The sequence below is a fragment of the Tamandua tetradactyla genome, chromosome 5 (assembly GCF_023851605.1).
Source record: "Tamandua tetradactyla isolate mTamTet1 chromosome 5, mTamTet1.pri, whole genome shotgun sequence".
Lineage (NCBI taxonomy): Eukaryota > Metazoa > Chordata > Mammalia > Pilosa > Myrmecophagidae > Tamandua > Tamandua tetradactyla.
The window spans coordinates 167,250,879-167,269,788 of NC_135331.1; the positions used below are offsets into that span (position 1 = coordinate 167,250,879).

The following is an 18,910-nucleotide window of genomic DNA, read 5'->3' on the forward strand; positions in this document are numbered from 1 at the left end:
TAGCAGACGCCGCACAGGGACGCGGTGATGGTAACTGAGGCATGTTCCCTGAGCACGCTTGGCCTGCAGCCTGACGTCTAGTAACTTCTGAGGCAGGAACGCCGGTGTGGAAGGGAGAGCAGCGTCCTCTGAGAGCAGAGGGGGGCCTGTGGGATGATGTGCTCACTAATTCTCATCTCCACCCTGCCCCTGTCCCTGCAAGCACCCTGAGCTGGGGGTGAGGCCACATTTTTCCTTTTTCTGAGTCTGTTTATTATTATTATTAACTGAAATGCCGCTCCCTGATTGGGTCAGTATGTCCTTTTAATAAATAACAAATTTCATACCTCGATTAAAGAATCTCCTGCAGCATTGTCCATGGATACAGGAACTGGTTGATGTTAAAATAAAGAGGGTCCTGTGACCCAGAAATGCCTCCCTTCGCCCAGATGCCCCAGGGCGTAGCTTGTTGTACCCTGGATCCATTGAAGGTGACGGGGCGCCCCCCAAAGCTGTGTATGCCTCCCCAGCCCCTGTCCCTCAGACTCCCCCCTCCTAAGCCCTCCTTCTTCCCTCGTCTGACAGTCACCCCCCTCCTCCACCCCAGTAAGTCTCTGGTTCCCTTAACCAGGGAAGGATAAGGTAATCAGCTTATTCACAAAAAAAGCCAGGCTTTTGCGTTTTAAGCCTTTTATCATTAACTGGAATGAAGGACTTTCTCTTCCCCTAAAGGAGTTTGGGGGGTCAATAGGGAGGGGTGGAAATTTTCCATTTTCAGGGCAAGGACCCTGGGTCAGCAAATGTTCCTGGCACCATCCCAGGCCTGTGTGGCCCTTTGGGAGCCTTGGAGTAGTGACCCGGGAACCAACCAGTGCCCTGCCTCTTCCAGCTAGGGGACCAGCAGGACACACGCCTGGTCCCCGAAGGTCTGCGGGAAGAGGCACTTATGCCAATTTTTGCCTTTCTTGTTCACTTCTCTGCCTAGATACGGATCTACCTCCTTCCTGTCTCCTTAAATCCATCCCTGCCTTGTCCTGTCTTTGACCCTGGGACTCCTAAAAACATGCATTATTGTACAAGTGACAGTATTTTTTTATCACATTTAAAGATTTTCCTGGCTTTACCTCCCTTCCATGCCTCTCTCTCTCTCTTTTTTTTTTTTTTTTAACCTTTACTAATAACATTTCTGTCAAGGAGCTGTGTCATTGAAATCATCCTTCTTGTTAATAGGGACATTATTTCATAGCAAAGCCATGGTATACATTTTGGGGACCAAAGATGCAGCATTGATAATATGTCTAGGGCGAAGGATTTGACTAGAGAATAAGAACCCCAAAGAGAAATTAGAAACATATTGTTTCCTTAACTCTAGGCACTGGAGAAGTCAAGGAAGCAATTTCATTTAAGGGCTTTTCCTGAAAGGGAATTTGGTAGTGTCAGGAAAACTGCAAGTCAGAGGGAAAATTCAGTAAAATGAAAGGAAGCTCGTTGTGTAACAATACCATTAAAATGCCAGCTCTCCTCTTGGAGATGGACCCAGGCAATTCCACATGAAAGCAGGGAGGTTAAAATGTCACATTGCTTTGCTAAGGGGAACTGCCCTCTCCTACATGCTGTGTGACTTCTGGTTTCTTCTCTCCATGACTCAAGTTATTTATGTACCTTGTAGAATCAAAACAAGGCCGTGATAGCTCAGGAATAGATTGCTTCATTATCAGTTTGCAGGAGGGAGTATAAGTTTGGACTTGTACTTTTTATTCCACTTCCTTTTCAAAAATAGTTTTATGGGTTTGTTAGCAACCATCTCCAATCCTAATCTGGAGGAATGGATGTCCAAATAAAATTTTCTTTGCTGTCAGATTAAGAACACCAGTCTCCAGCTGCAAATCCTTCAGTGGCTCCTGCAAAATTGAGAACAAAACCCTTTGCCCTGATTTCCAGGATCTCTGCTGGCAGGCTCTAACAGGCCTCCTTGGTTCTTTGAAACTGTTCTCAAGGTGGAGATGACAGCCTTCTTGAATGCTGCCCTCAAACCCGGCAGACGCTCTTTTCCTCTGCAGTCCCATAGTGCTTGTTCTTCTTCATAGCAACCCTCCTATTTTATTTTGCAATATATGCATTGACTTCTATTGCTGTCCACCTCCCCACATACACTGCCTCCCAACCCTATTACATTGCAGGCTCCTGGAGGGCAAGAAGCGGGCTTACTTATCTTTGAAATCCCCTGAGTGCCGAGACTAATACCTTGAACGTAGTTCTACTTGATAAACATATGTTGATTGATGGTGGGTTAGAGGAAATGATTTTTATAAGATCGTTATCAAGAGATTTATGACTGCATCACTTGTGGAAATTGTTTGGTGCAAATTGTTTAAGCCCTCATGGATAGGAATTCCACAATCTACCAAAGTCAGCCCACTTTTTAATTAAATCACTCTTCAGGGCAAAATTTTCATTATTTTGGCAAATCGAAGTATAATTTTATTGCAATTTTTACTTGTCTTCTCAAAGTTTAACCTTCATAAAGAGAAGCTAGTTGACACCCTTTGCAAACTTGGAGAGCCAGGAAAGATTAGTAGAAAAATTTGGTCTAGATAGGAAAGAATCTGAACTACCAAAGGAGACTCAGCTTTGAGATGAGCAGGAGCTCATTGGGTACATTTAAAAATTGTTTTCCTATTTAAAAGCAAAGATCACAGCCTGCTCCATAACTCATTTGACAAAGATACCGAACAGTTCCAGTTTGTGCCAAATAAAGATGCAGACTCAGGCTATTAAGAAACAATCCAAAGAGGCCATATTTATTCCCCCACCTTACCCTCCAAAGGATTCGTGTTGTCTTTATATAAATACACACAATATATCAAACTAAAAGCAAACAGGAAAAAATGATAAGGCAAAGGGAAAATAACGGTGGAGCAGTAAGATAAAGACAAGGGTAAAATCAGTATGCAGAAATGAATGCCAAACATTCTGGAACTTCTGAGTGTGGCTATGATTTTCCTGGGGATCAAAGCAAACAAGGAAACACGATTCACATTTCACAATGTACTTAAAATGATAACCTCATTCTTTGGTGCCCATATGCCAGAGACTGAACCTTCTCCTCCATGATTCTCTTTATTTTTGGTTACTTAAGCTGGTGCCTACCGTGATGGGCCATGTGTGTGATGCCCTGAGGCACTCAGTTAAGCCTGTGGGCCATGTATCTGTAAGCACAACATCCATTCTTTCCATCCGTCAAACCAATGAGGCCAGCCTTGTGAGGGAAAGGATCAGCTGAGAAGTCATTTCCGTGGCAGCATTCCATGTAAAATTTTCAGCAGTGGTCATCATGATGAGGGTTGCCACCACAAAGGCTCTAGAAAATTCCAAAGAGGCAAAGCATACCTTGAACATCTTCTTGACCATTGAAATCTTCCCTCTTTCTGCCTTCCAGAGACCATGATATTCTTTGGTGCCCAAAGCCCACATTCCGCTTCTCCCAGAGTCTTTGCCTGGTGGCCTGTGGTTCCACAATTGTCTTTCTTCCTTGACATGTTTCTCTCTCAGATATCTATTAGGAAGAGAGCCATTTAAGTAAAATAATTAGTGCAATGACATGTATGACTCATATATTAGCCTCCCAGGAATAGTTTTTATTTTATTTATTTTTGCATGGGCAGGTACCGGGAATCGAATCCAGGTCTCCGGCATGGCAGGCAGGAATTCTGTCTGCTGAGCCACCATGGCCCACCTGATTTTATTTTTTAAGAGTAGCTTTTTAACCCACTTAAGACTCTAACACACTGGAAGATGGATTGATTAATATATTATGTGTGCGTAGAACAGAGTTAGAGATTTCTAAACAAAGGCACCTACTCGATGTCTCTTGCATGCCTTTAGTAACCACTCTGACATCCATCAAAGGCAAAGGATTTAGCAACTTGATCTCTAATTTCTAAAAAGTTACAGTCACTGCCCTAGTGGAATGTAAAAACATCCTGGAGTATCTTAAACCGGTTACCTCTCTAAGACTCGATCCTGAGTCTTAGAATAACAGTAGAAATTACTTTAGGGAATTTGGGTATGAGGCAATAGGCGTTCAGAGATATTTCCTCTTCTCTTTCTACCTATCACTCACCTTGCCTCTTTCATCCCCTTGCCAGGCATAAACCTGGTTAATCACTTGTTTCATGCTTGAAATGGTATGTTCTTAAAAAAGCACTTTTCTTCCCACCTGCTTGCAGTGGCTTTGTCTCTGAACAGCATACAGCATCTGCTCATATGCCGGGGTGCTCTCAACCTTATGTACAAACCTTTCCCATTGGCACTGTCCAATAGTGGACGCCATCAGCCTGCTGGAGGCTGGCTGCACCAAGGGCTTAGATGTGGGGACCTCATTACTCACCAATCAAGTGTTCATAAAGGGGGAAGAGAGAAATGAGACAAAATAAAGTATGTGTGGCTGAGAGATTTCAGAGTTGAGAGGTTATCCTGGAGGTTATTCTTATGCATTATATAGCTATCCCTTTTTAGTTTATGGTATATTGAAGTGGCTGGAGGGAAATACTTGGAACTGTTGAGCTGTGTTCCAATAGCCTTGATTGTTGAAGACAATTGTATAAAGATATAACTTTTACAATGTGATGGTGTGATTGTGAAAACCTTGTGTCTAATGCTCCTTTTATCCAGGGTATGGACAGATAAGTATAAAAATATGGATAAAAAATAAATAATAGGGGGAATAAGGGGTAAAATAAATTGGGTAGATGGAAATACTAGCGGTGAATGAGAGGGAGGGGTAAGGGGTATGGGGTATATGAGTTTTTTTCTTTTTATTCCTTTTCCTGGAGGGATGCAGATGTTCTAAAAAAATGATCATGGTGATGGATACACAGCTATGTGATGATATTGTGAGCCATTGATTGTATACCATGTATGGGCTGTGTGTATGTGAAGATCTGTCAATAATTAACTTTTAAAAAAGAGTTATTGTTGATGCCACATGCCCCAGCCTGCTCTGTCCTACGTCACATTGCCACTAGGAGCAGAATTGTCAGCAGCAACCATTAACCACAAACACCTGGTGGCTATATATAAAAATTATGGTTTACTTTGTCCTGTGGATAGCTGAGTTCCAGATATGAGCATTGGGGTAATTCTCAGATTCTCAATGAATAATCTCTAATATTTTGAACTAATTAAAAAATAATAGCCAGTAATGTTAGAGTCATTTGGTTGGACAAACTCTCTCACAATAATAAGTACAATATCTGGGGAAAAATGTTTTATAAAAACAACTATTAGAAGACATTGAAGGATGACCAAAAGCTAATAGAAATTGGATAGGAGTCTACCATGGTAAGTTTGTTAGTTTGCATTTTTTTTTTTTGCTCTAGATAACTTCCCAATCTGTGTGCAGTTTAAGCACAGCAGAAATTCGTAGCCTCATTGGATTTCACTGGATTAAGGAGTCAGATGGTCAAGTTCACGTACAATGTCCAGAATCAGCAATAACAACAAAATACTAAAACTAGTGAGTGATTTTATTAAGTTCTCAAGATAGAAAATTTTTAAGCAAAAATCATTTACATTTTTATACGTTAGCAGAAAATACAACCCCCCAACAATTTAATTTATAAAAGCATCAAATTATAAAATGCTTAGGAATAAATTGAACAAAAGACATGCAAAACCTCTACAATGAAAGCTACAAAACATTACTGAGGGAAAGTATGATATACCTAAATAAACAGAGAGTTATGCTATGTTCATATACTGGATGACAATATTTTTAGGATGTCGCTCCCCCCTCCAAATTGGTCTATAGATCTAATGAATCTCAATTGTAATCCCAGCAGGATTATGATTTTGTTATAGAAATTGACAAATAGGGCGGGCCACGTTGGCTCAGCAGGCAAGGACGCTTGTCTGCCATGCCAGAGGACCCGGGTTCATTTCCCGGTGCCTGCCCATGTAAAAAAAAAAAAAAAAAAAATTAAAAAAAATAAATTGACAAATAATTCTAGAATATATATATATGCAAAAGCTCCAAAATGGTCAAAAACATTCTTGAATAAGAAGAACAAAGGGCTTACCTATTGTGGTAGGCTGAATAATGCCTGTCCCCCAAAAGACATCCTTATCCTAATCCCAAGAACCTTATAAAACAAAAGGGACTTCCCGGATGAGATTAAGTTAAGGATCTTGGGAAGATTATCCTGGATTATTTGAGTGGGTTTAATGAAATCACAGTTCTTGTAAATTAGAGGCAGTACGGTTAGAATCAGAGGTGATGTGACATTGGAAGCAGAGTTTGGAGTGATGCAGCCAGAAACCAAGGAATGCTGGCAGACTTCAGAAGCTGGAAGAGACAAAGAACAAATTCTCCCCTGGAAACTCCTGAAGGAGCCAGCCTTGCCACTGCCTTGATTTTAGACTCTTAAGACTCACCTCAGATGTATGACAACCAGAACTCTAAGAGAATAAAATATGTATTGCTTTAAGTCATTAAGTATGTGAAAAATTGTTACAGCAGCAAAAGAAATCTAATACACCTTCTATAAAAGACATATACTATAAATCTGCAGCAATCAAGATGTGATCTAATGAAGAGTGGTTTGTTAAACTGGGTTAGGTGGAGGCGTATCTCCACCCATTTGGGTGGGTCTTGATTAGTTTCTGGAGTCCTATAAAAGAGGAAACATTTTGGAGAGAGAGAGAGAGATTCGGAGAGAGCAGAGAATGCTGCAGGGCCACTAAGCAGAGAGTCCATGAGCCAGAGACCTTGGGAGATGAAGAAGGAAAATGCCTCCTGGGCAGTTTCATGAAATCGGAAGCCAGGAGAGAAAGCTAGCAGATGATGCCGTGTTTGCCATGTGCCCTTCCAGCTGAGAGAGAAGCCCTGACTGTGTTCGCCATGTGCCTTCTCACTTGAGAGAGAAACCCTGAACTTCATCGGCCTTCTTGAACCAAGGTATCTTTCCCTGGATGGATGCCTTTGATTGGACATTTCTATAGACTTTTATGGACATTTTCTCGGCCTTAGAACTGTAAACTAGCAACTCATTAAATTCCCCCTTTTAAAAGCCATTCCGTTTCTGGTATAGTGCATTCTGGCAGCTAGCAAACTAGAACAAAGACCAATAAAGTACAAATGTTAGTGAGGATGAGGGGTAACTGGAATTCTCATATAGTGATGTATAATGTTGGAGGTATATGTTGAAGTATAAAATGGTACAATCACTTTGGGAAATGGCTTGGCAGTGTCTGACACAATTAAACATAAATCTACACCTTGGCTTACCAATTCTGTTCCTAGGTATTTATCCAAGATAAAAGAAAACATATATTTATAAAATGTTTGGTATAATGTTCGTAGCAGTCAAAAGCTAGAAACATTCATCAACCAGAGAATAGCTAAAAAAATGAATTATAGTCTTATAATGGAACTCTATTAAGCAATAATAAGGATACATTATTATTAATAATGAATAATAATACATTCAACAACATGGATGAATTTGCGAACATTGTAACGAGTGAAACATGGTAGAAATAAGAGTACATACTATATGTTTCCATTTATGTAAAGTTCTAGAGCTGAGAAAATTAATCAATGATGAAAAAAATTAAAAAGGTTGCCTTTGAAGTGAGAGAAAGACCAGGAAGAGATGTGAGGAAATTTGGGGGGAAGATGGAAACACTATATTGTGAAAGTGACGGAGATTACATAGGTGTATTCATGTCAAAATCGCACAAAAAATTTGTGCATTTTAATGTATAGCTGTTTTACATAAAGGAAGAAACAGTAAAATTATTGAATGTGGGAGTGTGTGTATTTATGGCAGAGATATAGATCAAATAAGAAAGGCAAATATTGATAATTGTTGAAGCTGGAAATCGAGTACATGGGCATTCATAATATTTTTCTGGTCACTTTGTATGTATCAGAAATTTTCCATAAAAAAGTTAAAAAATATCATAGTTGATATGTAACTCTTCTTGACTACAGCAAAATCCACTGAACATTGTCTAGTATTTTTAATTAGCTAGAGGTTAAATATAGTTTGAAATAAGAAATTAAGTGGCTTGCATCATGAATGTGTTTCTCTTTATTTCTTGGCTCATTTTCATTGGTTTTGATGTTCAGAAATAGAAGAGAGTCCTCACTGTCATGTGTTCTCAGTATTGAATTTTAGGACCAACCTTTCCTTACAGAACAGACTAAAGGATTTGGGTGTTATTTTCAAATTCACAAGACTTCATGGTAGCAAATTGTATGAGGACATATTTGATAACCACAAACCATTAAATTGCCTGTTTAAAAAAAATCCACAAGAAGGGGCGAAATGGTTTTCTGTTTCTTCCACGTCTTCGATACTCATTTCTCTTGTCTTTGGAGGTCACAGAGTGCTGGTTATTATAGTTCCTGAAAATAAAATACTTTAAAAAATATTTTAAATCATCATTCTCAAGACCCCAACAAGCAAAAATCTGGCAAACCAATATCCCCAGAAATATATGAACACAACAGTTTTGTGAATGATTAATTCATCTGTAAACTTCTTAGTAAATGTGTTTAAATTTAGCATCTTGCCTATATAAGTACTTAATCTCATAATTTTAACATTCCAGTTTATCTGGAGGCAAGAAAAAGAAGAAACAGTACAGATGTCATGTAAAAAGAGCACTTCAGTTTAAAGCCACTGAGGCAATCCCAAGAGAAAAAGAGGTCAATTTGTAGAACTGAATTTTCATAAGGTTCTAATTTCAGTTTTCTTCAAACGTGTAGGCGTTCACGCTGGAATGTCTCTGGCTGGACGACTGGGGGAGGTTTTGAAATCTCTGTTTCCTGGGAGCATGTGGTTTTAGAAACAGAACAGTTATTCCTCCAGGGCAGCTTCGGGCAACCAGACAACAGGAACTACTCAGCAGCCTGGCCAGGTTCTAGGGCTGGAGTGGGAGTTTTCTGGAATGAATAAATGCCCACTACTTGTTTTTCTGTCCTTGAGTCATTTGTCTGGAGATTGAAAGTCTTGAATGAGTCTGTTTGACTGAGCCTAGGTCTTGAGGTTCTTCCTGGAGTGTGTTGATGGTGACGGGAAGTTTCTGCTGTAGGGAGCCTCCAGGAATCCCATCGTCTTCTCAGCAATAGAACAGGTTGTCTCTAAGGACTGAATATACTGGAGGAAAGGAAGTTCCACAAAAAGCAAGAGGGTGTTGTTGGAGAGACAAGTATGGATGCTGGGTCATCAGTAGGGACTTCGAAATATGAAAGAAAAACTTGACCCATCCATTTTATTCTCACTGACACACACACCCTCAGGCCCCTCACCCTTGGGCAATGACTGGACAATATGTTCTTATATATCACGGTCATTGCAGTGCTAGACCCAGAGTGGGTGTATCAAAATGCTCCAGGCTGCAAGAGAAAGAAAAACTTCAACCCAGTTGGCTTAAATAATAAGAACATGTATTATTACTCATAATAAGTTATCCTGAGATAGGCTGAATGCAGGTGGGTTGATTCAGTGGCTAAATAATGCTATCAAGGCCCTAGATTAATTCTCTTTTGGTTCTGCCATTTTCAGTTGTGTCAGTCACAGAACGGCTGCAGCAGCTCCAGACTTCAAATCCCACACATCACTATAAAAAGGAATTATTGTGTCACTGTGCCTCTCTCTTTTTGAAATTAGTTAATTTTTATTAGAGAAGTTGTAGGAAAATCATGAAGAAAATGCAATGTTTCTAGATACACCCCCACCCCCCAGTTTTTCCTATTATGAACACTTTGCATTAATGATGGTAACTTTCAATTGCTGGAGCAATTATTATACCTATACTATTAAACTATAGTCCATAGTTTATATTAGGTTTCATTGTTTGTGTTATACAGTTTTTTGTATTTTTTTTTTAGTTATCTTGGTGTGCTGGTTTGAAATGATATATGGACCTAATCCTAATCCCATTTGTAAAGGAAGCCTGGTGCTGGTCTGAAAGGATGTGTGTCTCCTAGAAAAGCCATGTTTTAATCCTAATCCTATTTTTTAAAGGTAGCCATTTCTTCTAATCCCTATTCAGCATTGTATGTTTGAAACTGTAATTAGATCATCTCCCTGGAGATGTGATGTAATTGAGACTAGTTAATAAACTGGATTAGATGACGACATGTCATCCATTTGGGTGGGTCTTGAGAAGTTTCTGGAGTCCTATAAAAGAGGAAACATTTTGAAGAGTGAGCATGATTCAGAGAGAGCAGAGCAGAATGAGAAGCCATGAGAAGCAGAGTCCACCAGCCAGCACTTTGGAGATGAAGAAGGAAAACGCCTCCTGGGGAGCTTCATGAAACAGGAAGCCAAGAGAATAAGGTAGCAGATGATTCTGTGTTTGCCATGTGCCCTTCCAGATGAGAGAGGAACCCTGACTGTGTTCACCATGTGCCTTTCCAGCTGAGAGAGAAACCCTGAATTTCATCGGCCTTCTTGAACCAAGGTATCTTTCCCTGGATGCCTTTGATTGGACATTTCTATAGACTTGTTTCAATTGGGACATTTTCTCGGCCTTAGAACTATAAACTAGCAACTTATTAAATTCCCTTTGTAAAAGCCATTCCATTTCTGGTATATTGCATTCCAGCAGCTAGCAAACTAGAACACAGCTGCTTCTTCTAATCCCTGTTCAGTATTGCATGTTTGAAACTAATCAGATCATCTCCCTGGAGATGTGATTTAATCAAGAATAGTTGTTAAACTGGATTAGGTGAAAACATGTCTCCATCCATTTGGGTGGATCTTGAGAAGCTTCCAGAGTCCTATAAAAGAAGAAGCATTTTGGGGAATGAGAGATTCAGAGAGAGCAGAGAATGCTGCAGCACCATGAAGCAGAGAGTCCACGAGCCAGTGACCTTTGGAGATGAAGAAGGAAACACCTCCCCGGGAGCTTCATGAAACCAGAAGCCAGGGGGGAAAGCTAGCAAACGATGCCGTGTTCGCCACGTGTCCTTCCAGCTGAGAGAGAAGCCCTGTGTTTGCCATGTGCCTTCTCACTTGAGAGAGAAGTCCTGAACTTCATTGGCCTTCTTGAACCAAGGTATCTTTCCTTGGATGGGATGCCTTTGATTGGACATTTCTAATAGACTTGTTTTAATTGGGACATTTTCTGGGCCTTAGAACTGTAAACTAGCAACTTAATAAATTCCCCTTTTTAAAAGCCATTCTGTTTCTGGTATATTGCATTCCAGCAGCTAGCAAACTAGAATACCTGGTAAAATATATACAACCTAAAATTTCTTCTATTAGCCACATTCAAAAATATAATTCAGTGCAGTTAATTACATTCACAATGGTGTTCTAATGTCACCACCACCCATTACCAAAACCTTTCCATGAACCCAAACAGAAATTTGGTACCCATTAAACCTTAGCTCCCTGTTCTCTACCTCTACCCTGGCCCCTGATAAACCATATTCTAGTTTCTGACTCTATGAACTTGCTTATTCTAACCATTTGATATCAGTGAGGTCATATATTATTTGTATTTTTGTGTCTGATTTATTTCAATCAACATGATGTCTTCAGGGTTCATCCATGATGTTTCATGGCCCAGAACTTCATTTCTTTTAATGGCTGAATAATATTCCATTGCATGCATATATGACATTTCTTTATCTATTCATCTGTTGGAGGAGATTTGGTTTACTTCCATCTTTTGGCCACTATTTAATCAGTGTACAAATACCTGTTTGAGTCCTTGCTTTAATTTTGTTTTGAATACATACATAGAAGTAGGATTGCTGGGTCATATGGTAATTCTATACTTAAGTTTCTGAGGATCTGTAAAAATGTTTTCCACAGGGGCTGCACCATTTTACATTCTCGCCAACAATGAACAAGTGTTATTTTTTCTGCTTCCTCTCCAACACTCATTATTTTCCATTTTCTAAATAGTGTCCATTCTAGCGGGTGTGAAATGGTACCTTACTGCAGCTTTGATTTGCATTCCCCTAATGGCTAATGAAGTTGAAAACCTTTTCATGTGGTAATTGGTCATTTGTATATTTTCTTTGATGAAATGTGTATTCAAGATTTTTGCCAATTTTTTGTTTTAATTTTTGTTCTAGTAACATATGCTAACCTAAAAGTTCCCCCTCTTAACCATATTCACATGTATTATTCAGTGCTGTTAATAGCATTCATGATGTTGTGCTAACATTACCACCATCCATTACCAAAATTTTACAACAAACCCAAATTGAAATTCTGTTCAATTTAAGCATTTACTCTCCATTCCCTACCCTCAACAGAGCCTGCGGTAACCTATATCCTAGTTTTGTAATAAGTTTTTTCTTTTTCTTGCTAATTGCTCTGGCTAGAACTTTCAGTGCAATTTTGAGTAATGGTAGTGGCAGTGGGTATCCTTGTCTTGTTCCTGATCTTGGAAGGAAAGCTTTCAGTCTTTTACTATTGAGTATGATGTTAGCAGTGGGTTTTCCATATATGCCCTTTATGATGTCAAGGAAGTTTCCTTCTATTGCTATTTTTTAAAATACTTTAATCAAGAAAGTATGTTGAATTTTGTCAAATGCCTTTTCTGCATCAGTTGAGATGATCGTTTGGTTCTTTCCCTTTGTTTTGTTAATGTGATATACTTTGTTAATTATGTTCTTATATTGAACTGCATTGCATATCTGGGATAAACCTCACTTCATCATGATGTATAATTCTATAGATCTGTTGGATTCAGTTTGCTAGTATTTTGCTGATGAGTTTTATAACTCATCATCATTTTATATTCATGAGGGATATTGATTTTCAATTTTGTTTTCTTGTGATATCTTTATCTGGCTTTGCTATTAGGGTGATGTTGGATCATAGAATAAGCTAGAAAGTGTTCCCTCCTCTTTAACTGTTTGGAAGAGTTTGAGCAGAATTGGTATTAGTTCTTCTTGAATGTTTGGTCGAATTCACCAGTAAAGCCATCTGGTCCTTTTCTTTTCTTTGTTGGAAAGTTTTGGATTACTGATCCAACATTTTTTCTTGTTATTGGTCTATGAGATATTCTATTTTTTCTTGAGTCCGTGTGAGTGGTTGGTATGTTCATTTCATCCAGGTTATCTAATTGGTTGGCATATAATTATTCATAATATCCTCTTCAAATCCTTTCTTTTTCTATGGAAGTGGTAGTAATGTTCCCCCTTACATTTCTAATTTTAGTTATTTGTTTCCTCTCTTTTTTCTTTTTCACTCTAGCTAAAAGTTTGTTGATTTTATTGCTTTTCAAAGAATCAACTTTTGTTTTTGTTGATACATTCCAATTTTTTTTGCTCTCTATTCTGTTATCTCTGCTCTAATCTTTGTTATTTATTCCTTCTGCTTGCGTTGGGTTTAATTTGCTCTTCTTTTTCTACATCTTCCATTTGTGAGGTTAAGTCTCTCATTTGAGATCTTTCCTCTTTTTTTAATATAAGCTTTTAGAACTATACATTTCCCTCTCAGCGCTGCCTTTGCTGCATCCTATAAGTTTTGGTATGTTGTGTTTTCCTTTTCATTTGCCTCAAGATATTTCCTTATTTCCCTTGTGGTTTCTACATACACCTACTGAGTGTGTTGTTTAGTTTCCACTTATATGTGAATTTTCCAGTCCTCTTTCTGTTATCAATTTGTAGTTTCATTCCATTGTGGATGGAGAAGATATATTATATGATTTCACTATGCTAAAATTTGGTGTGACTTGTTTTGCACTTATGGTAAATTCTAAAGAATGCATATTCTGCTGCTGTTGGGTAAAGTGTTCTATATATACCATTAAGTCTAGTTGTTTAATAGGGTCATTCAAGTATTTTATTTCCTTATTGACCTTCTGTCCAATGTTCTATGATTTATTGAAAATGGTATATGAAATCTCCTACTATTAATTTACAGCCATCTTGTCTGCCTTCAAATCTGTCAATATTTGCTTCATAAATTTTGGGACTCTGCTGCAAGGTGCATATATATTTATAATTGTTAGGGCTTCTTGTTGAATTGACCCCTTTCTCAGTATATATGACCTTCTTTGTTCCTTTAACAGTTTTTTACTTAAATTTTATTTTATCTGATATTTGTATAGCTATCCCAATCCTCTTTTGGTTACTATTTGCATGGTATATTTTTTCCATACTCTCATTTTCAACTTACTTGTCCCTTTGATATTAAGTGAGCCTCTTGCAAAGAGTATATAGATGGGTCATGCTATTTTATCTGTTCCTACAGTCTATGCCTTTGGATTGGAGAGTTTATTCCATTTACATTTAAAGTAACTACAATAATGCAGGACTTCTGCCGTTTTGCTATTTGGTCTTTGTAAGTCATACCTTTCTTTGTCCCTCAATTCTTCCATTAATGCCTACTTTCCTATTTATTTGATTTTTTTGTAAGGTGCCATTTTGAGCCCTTCTCATATCCTTCTGTATATATTTTCCATATATTTTCTCTATGGTTACCATGGGCTTAAATGTAGTATTGTGCATCTACAACAATCAAGTTTGATTTAATACCAACTTAAATTCAATAGTATATACAAACACTCTTCCTATATCCCTCTGTCTACCCACCTTTTTGCTGTACTAGTTGCAAGCCATGTCTTTATATATTGTATTTCCAAAGGCATGGATTTATCATTACTTTTTATATACTTACATTTCAGAATACCTAAGAGTTAAAAAGTGGTGTTATATTAAAAAATAGAAAATAATAGTACTCACATTTATAATTACCCAATGGTTAACTTTACCATAGGCCTTTATTTCTTAATGCTGCTTCAATCCACTGTCTAGTGTTCTTTCCTTTCAGTTTTAAGAAATTCCTTTAGTGTTGCTTGTAGGTCAGGTCTGGTGGTGAGGCACTCCCTCAGCTTTTGCTTATCTGGGAATGTCTTTATCTCCCCCCTATTTTTGAAATGCAGTCTCACCAGATGTAAAATTGTTGGTTAGCAAATGTTTTCTTTCAGCACTTTAAAATTTTGTCCCTTTGCCGCCAAGGCTTCTTACGAGAAATTGGAACTTAACTTTTTGGGTTCCCTTGTAGTAACATGTTACTTTTCACTTGAAGTTTTCAGAACTCTCTCCTTGTCCTTTACATTTGACAGTTTGACTACTATTTGGACATGGCTCACTTTTAAAGAGTCCTATTTGTGGTTTGTTGGGTTTCTTCAATGTGCACATTCATGTCTTCCATTAAATTTGGGGAGTTTTCTGTCATTATTTCTTTAAATATTCCTTCTGCTTCTTTCTCTCTTTCTTTCCCTTCTGTGATTCCCATTATGCTTATATTGGTATGCTTGATGGTATCCCATTGGTCTCTTAGGCTCTGTTCACTTTTTCTATCCTTTATTCTTTCTGCTCCTTTGCCTGAATCATTTCGGTTGTCCTGTCTTCAAGTTCACTAATTCTTTTTTCTGCCTGCTCCAATCTGCTGTTGAAATTATTAAGGAAATTTTTTATTTCCATTATTGTGGTCTTTAATTTCAGAATTATATTTGTTTCCTTTTTAAAATTTTTATCTCTTTATTGAGATTCTCCTATTGTTCATTCATCATTTCCCTGATATCCTTTAGTTATTCCTCTATGTTTTTATTATCTGCCTGAGCATATTGAATATCATTTAAAAATATCTTTGTCTAGTATATCCAAAGTCTGGTATTCTTCATTAATAGTGTCTAAATTTTTAAAATATATATAATAGACTTTTTTATTTGATAACCTATATTATCCTGGATTATGTTCTGTCCTAAATAACATTTATAAAATAATAGGGCTAGTTAACAGTGGGAATTACTAATAATAGGAGTGATTATACAAAAATTGTGTGTTAGGAAAAATATAACAATGTTGTTTAGTAAATTTTTACCCTAGAATAGTTTCAGATTTACAGAAAAATGTCCAGACAGTGCAGAGATTTATCATGTAATCAAGATCCAGTTTTTCATCTTATTTTTTGCCTTATGCTCCATTTCTTACTATTTGTGAGTCAATATAAATGTATTATTATTATCTACAGTCTATTCATTCTAAAGATTTCCTTAGTTTTATCTTTTCTATTCCTCATTCCATTCCTGTATACCACCTTGCATTTAGTCCACCTGTCTGCTTGAACTCGCCTTGGCTATGAGAGTTTCTCAGCCAGCACTTATTAATGATGAGCTTAACAATACTCAGGAGTACTGGTCAGGAATGTTGTGGAACTTCCACCAATTGAGCTCTAGCTGATGTTTTTCTTATGGTTTTGCTGTGATGTTTTTTGTGAGGAAGACCACAGTGATAAAGTGCCTTTCCCATTACTCCATTTGCAGGTTCCTATTCTCAGGATGAATTATCATTAGTGATGTTTGACTTCATCACCTGGCTGAGGTTTTATTGTCATGTTTCTCCAGTGTAAAATTACTCTTTTTCCCCTGACAACCTATATATACTTTTTTTAAAAAAAAAATTTTTATTAATACAATAACATACAGACACACAAACATTATTAACATACAATCATTCCATATGTGGTGTACAATCAATGGCTCACAATATCATCACATAGTTGTGTATTCATCACCATGATCATTTTTTGAACATTTGTATCACTCTGAAAAAAGATGTAAAAAAGAAAATACTCATAATACCATACCCTCACCCCTCCCCCTCATTGGCCAGTAGTATTTCCACTTACCCAATTTATTTTAACCTTTCCCCCTATTATTTGTTTATTTTTTATTCATATTTTTTACTCATCTGTCCATACCCTAGTTAAAACAGCATCAGACACAAGGTTCTCACAATCACACAGTCACATTGTAAAAGCTATATCATTATACAATCATCTTCAAGAAACAAGACTATTGGAACACAGCTCTACAGTTCAGGTACTTCCCTCCCACCAATACACCATAAACTAAAAAGGGATAGCTATATAATGCATAAGAATAACCTCCAGGATAACCTCTCAACTCTGAAATCTCTCAGCCACTGACACTTTTTTTTGTGTCTCATTTCTCTCTTTCCCCTTTTGGTCAAAAGTTTTTCTCAATTTTTATCTCATCCCTTCAGATGGGCCATCCTTTCCTATTTGTTTGTCTTGTAATCTTTTATTGTACACTGCACATTTTAATGTTTAAATCTGGGATTTATTCCCTGAGCTGTCTTTTCCTTAAGTTCCTACTGAGGTAGTGAAATGACAGAGATTTCCTTGAGTGCCAGGAGCTAACAAAAACAAACCAATACAAAAAATGCCATTTACAGCTCTGCAAATTGGCTTTGCATTGGCTGGTGTTCTCCTTCAGAATTTAGCTCTCTTATCAGGAGGATCAGACCAAGGCTGTATGAAGTGCAGGGTCCTCTCTTTTCTGAGCTAATGTCTTATCTTTGGCTTTTGCTTGCTCGTGGCCTTAGGAATTCCCCCATTTACAGGAATCCAAATGTCTCCTCTACTCTCTATGAATAAACTTTCCTTTCCTCCTCGTTACTCTGTTGTATAATCCTTTGCCCCAGGCTGGTTTGACTTAATTGTTTCTTATACCGCTTCAGCTGTTTTGTAAGCTGCTTCTGCCTGCCAGGTAAGTTCTAGGAGGGTGAGCCCGATGAGTTTCATGGTTCAGTCTTTCAGGCTGCCACTCAGTAGATTGGCACCAAAATACAGTCACACTAGTGGGTACATATGGGTTACTCTGTTCCTTCCGAAACAATGCCAGCGACCCACAGTGGGAACCCAAGCTGGCTCCATATGGCACCAGGGAGAGGGCAGGAAGGGTGTCACACGTTTTTCCCACTGTTCTGCAGCTGCCTTTTCCTGATTTAGCACTCACCCTGTCACTACAATCCTTTAACTGTTTTCCAGAGTTTGAGGAAGATGGCTCTGTCAGTTTTTGCTCACTGTTCAGAGATTCTGTTGGGAAATGGCACCCTAGATGATCTTGGGCTGCCATTTGGCTCAACTGGAAGTCTCCGTGTGCCTCTTTTGAAGAGGTAAGAAATCTTCCCCGGCATTCCCTCAGCAGATGTCTCTTTGTGCCTCATTGGTCAGAATTGAATCACATGTTTCTTTTGCCAGTTGCCAGCAAGGGGAATGGAATTTCCATGATTGGCTTCATCAAGATAGCTGGGAACTGAGCCAGTCTTCCCAGAAGCTCATGACCACAAGGAGTAAAATGAACGATTAAATAAATTTGTGTGGTTTTATCAGTGAATCCTGGATGTTCATCATATTTGTGGTTTCTCTATTTGAGGAATTTCCTATATCATGAGTACTGCCCACAAAAGATAGAAACAGAACTCACCTTCCCAGTTAGCAGTTTGGATGCAGATATGTTAACCTGGACTCCACTAATCAGAGACACCCGCGTAGAGTTGACTTCCAATCTGAGCAATGAAAGGCAGCCAGTGCCAGGTAGTACACATTTTCCAGTGAAGGTAGAGGATCATTGCAGAAAGACCTCTGGTTCTCAGGGAAAGCATGGTAGAGGGGCGAGTGGCAACATCCTATGCATAGCTGCAATGGCCGTAGGTTTCACCTGGAGCAGTTTGGTGGTATAATGTGGGTATTATTCCAGGTTATCTGGAATATCAGTCTCCAGGCTTAATTTCCCAGCCCTCCTGGGGTTTTTGTGAGCTCCCTTGATCCCTGAATAAATTCCGTTCTTTAAGCTAGCTTGAATGGATGCTGTTGTTCATTATCAGGAACTGTGCAAGAGGTGAAGAATGACTGTTGTTTAGGCAAAACCATGCCTTCTAGTGTAGGGGATCAGTAAATGCTTGGCCTTGCAAAACACCAGGGGACTGGATTCTGCATGGTGCACCCTTATGTACAAACGGGAAGATGCCTCAGAAGCTGTCCTGTGTCCAAGCTCAGCTTGATGGCACAAGAACCATTATTCTTTTCTGGAAATCTGCTTTTACTGTCTCTTTCCTTATGCACTTCCACTGCATAGC

The 18,910-nt window shown here is 38.4% G+C and overlaps 1 long non-coding RNA gene across 1 annotated transcript in view; it reads left to right on the forward strand.

Annotated features, from left to right (window-relative positions):
• The window catches only part of LOC143682863 (uncharacterized), a 30,927-nt gene extending 12,389 nt beyond the window's left edge, over positions 1-18,538 (forward strand). The window contains exons 3-4 of the long non-coding RNA XR_013175336.1: positions 17,820-17,947; positions 18,033-18,538. This is a non-coding gene — a long non-coding RNA (uncharacterized LOC143682863). The remainder of the gene's footprint in view (positions 1-17,819; positions 17,948-18,032) is intronic.
• The last annotated feature ends 372 nt before the right edge of the window (positions 18,539-18,910 follow it).